The sequence below is a fragment of the Bactrocera tryoni genome, unplaced genomic scaffold (genome assembly GCF_016617805.1).
Source record: "Bactrocera tryoni isolate S06 unplaced genomic scaffold, CSIRO_BtryS06_freeze2 scaffold_952, whole genome shotgun sequence".
Classification (NCBI taxonomy): Eukaryota; Metazoa; Arthropoda; class Insecta; order Diptera; family Tephritidae; genus Bactrocera; species Bactrocera tryoni.
The window spans coordinates 24,978-27,941 of NW_024396602.1; the positions used below are offsets into that span (position 1 = coordinate 24,978).

Below are 2,964 nucleotides of genomic sequence, written 5' to 3' on the forward strand. Positions count from 1 at the left end.
TGATTATAATATCACAAAAAAAGGTGCGTGGAGTCCCTACGCGCGGATGAAGTTATACTTCTTAGTGATATTCCAAGAAATGCATATCATTTTGTATGAAAGAAAACTAGAAAACTTAAATTCACATTTTATAAATTTATTATAATTTATTACCTCCCCGAGAATATGCTTCTTTTGCCAAACAAGTTGTATTTTCGCGACGATGGCAAAAGCTAAAAATCATAAATTGCTCAACTTTCTGGTGCTTCTCGCAAAAATCTGCGGGGTCGATATGTATTCACGACCATACGCATCCATACAAAACATACATATGCGCATGCAAAAAATAGGCGAAGCTGCTACAGTGGCAAGGGGTGACACAATCGGCGGCCATTACTTTACTTATGCCATAGAAATTCTATTGTTACGAATATGGAAATGACAACCAATAATGCAAATATGCATATTTTTCAAAGGTCATTAATTTTTTTGAAGAAATGAATGATCCTGAGAAGTCTGTAGTCTTAACTTTTCAACGGCCAACGCAGAGCATTTCAACCAAAAGAATTCATTCATTAAAATCAACATTTTCAGAAGTCGTTTTATCCGTTGTAAGCGAACGATTTTCGTAGAAACATCATTTCTAATATGCCACAAGACAAAATTAGAAATGAATTTTTTAAACCTCACGCTGTCAGATAAAACGATATACCTCGTCATCGCGGGTCGATTTCCAAAAAATGTAAATGAAGACTAACTACAGAAATAATCATGTATAGTACAGCCTTAATTTTTTTACGGCCAACGCAGGGTATTTCAATAAAAGGGCACATAAAATAGTTGAGAATTCGCAGAAATGAAAGACAAAGGAAAGAAAGAGGAGTATAACTTCAATAATGAACAAGCATACAAACATACATATGCGCAGCAGCAGCAAGGAAAGAGGTAACAATCAGCGATCCATTGTATATTTCTTTCGTGCATAACCAAACCATAATTAGGACAATGCGATTCAACTGTCAATGGTGGCGTTGGTGGTAAGCGCTTCGAAAGTGACGACGAGCACGTAGGAGGTGCATAGGTTCGAATCCCAACAGAATTTATTTTTAATTGAATATGTGATCTTATTTTATAATAACTCATTTTAAATATACATATAAAGATTTACTCTAAGGTTGGTACGCAGCTCTCAAGTAATTGCTCAAGAAAAAAAATACATTATTTCTCAAGTAATTTGAGAGCTGGTTACGCATTGTGAATGATCTACATTAGAAGAGCAAGAGAGAATAAACAAAGAAAACAAACTTTGTGCGTAATATGTATGTGTGTATGTGTATGGTAACATGACAAATATTTTCATTGAGATTTAAGAAATGTTGTTGATGATTGGTAGGTTTTATACAACATTTCAAAATGGAATATACTTCATAATAATGATTTCAACTAATTTAGGATGAATTTGACGATTACTTTCTGTGAATTTCCTTCAAGAAACAATTGTTGATTTGATGTTTCTTCGCAAAACAAGGTTTGCCATATTCACATTTTACTTAAAAACAAGTATCAAAAATTGGTACTAGATTTCTTGAGAGTTGCGTACTAGCACAAGTAAGTTTGTTTTTTTATATGAAGTTTTTACGTTTCTTGGAGAGCTGCGTACTGTAGTCCTTAAACATTATGATGATATTTTCGTGATTCATACGCAATGTACGAATGTAAGCAATTTCGTTTTGCCGTCGGCATTTCAATTTCTCATGCTTCAGTTTTTGCTTTCAACCAAGAAATCGCTTGTATGTATGTATGTACATATGTGCAATATATGCCTTTGCGTTTTGCCGTCGGCATTTCCATATTGACATGCAAAAGTAATTATTTATTTCATTGTTTCGTTTTGGCCTAATTTTGTATATTAAGACAAGTGTCAATAATTGCGCCAAAATCAAATATATTATATATTCATATGTAAACATGTTTTAAACTTTACATAAAATTGAAGTGTCAATAATTGCGCCAATTTTCAAAAAGTTGGAAATTTTGCGCGAATAAGACGTGTGCGGGTTAAGTCGTGAATTTCACTTATATTAATTAATTTCCAAGTGCCGAAAAATGCGAAACGAAATATCAATAAATTTAAATAAATTTAAGTAAATTTACATGTATTTTCATTTATATTTAATTGTCAATAAATATTTTAAAAATTATTTGCCCTAGTTGTCCATTTTTTTTATTTTCTCACACATTTCAGCCGGTTTTTGTATAGAAATTTGACCGGCGTAGAAGCAAAGTGCGAAACAATCATACATATGTACATATATTATGTCGTTTGCACATTTGTCTGTATGTTTGCGAAAGCAAATGTTCTACAAAAGCATATTTCTATACTTAAAAGAAATTATATTAGAAACCATCGTATGTTTCTTATGTACATACATAACCAAACCATACTTAAGTCAGCGAAAACCTGCTAAGTGTCAATGGTGGTGCTGGTGGTAAGCGCTAGTAAATTCAAGATGATACTAGAGGTCTTTTGCTTTTAACATCGATACTATACAAATAAATATTTTTTTACTAATAGATAAATTTATCACAGCAATTTTATGTATATATATATTACATATGTATATTGCTGTGATAAATTTAATTTCTATTAGTAAGAAAAATATTTATTTGTATAGTATAAGATGTTAAAAGGCATACATCTTCTATCCCATCTTGTATCGGCACATGCTCATATGAGTGTATGTATACGCATGTGCGCGTTCAGAAATTGAAATCATATTTTCATCACTTATCAATATACTTATTACATGTGCGCGCATTGACTTGCATGTTCATACATTCATATATGCTTATATGTACATATATTTGCATACATTGCCAAACAAATAATGCACAAGCATACAAACATACATATGCGTACACATAGGCGAAGCTGCGACTGGTGATTGATCGTGTTAAGTGGACGCGTTTTTTGTGCGGTCCAGT

General features: G+C 32.3%; 1 pseudogene; it reads right to left on the reverse strand.

Moving 5' to 3' along the window:
- Positions 1–569: 569 nt before the first annotated feature.
- On the reverse strand, positions 570–767 carry LOC120782123 (annotated as a pseudogene).
- Between the last annotated feature and the right edge of the window lie 2,197 nt (positions 768–2,964).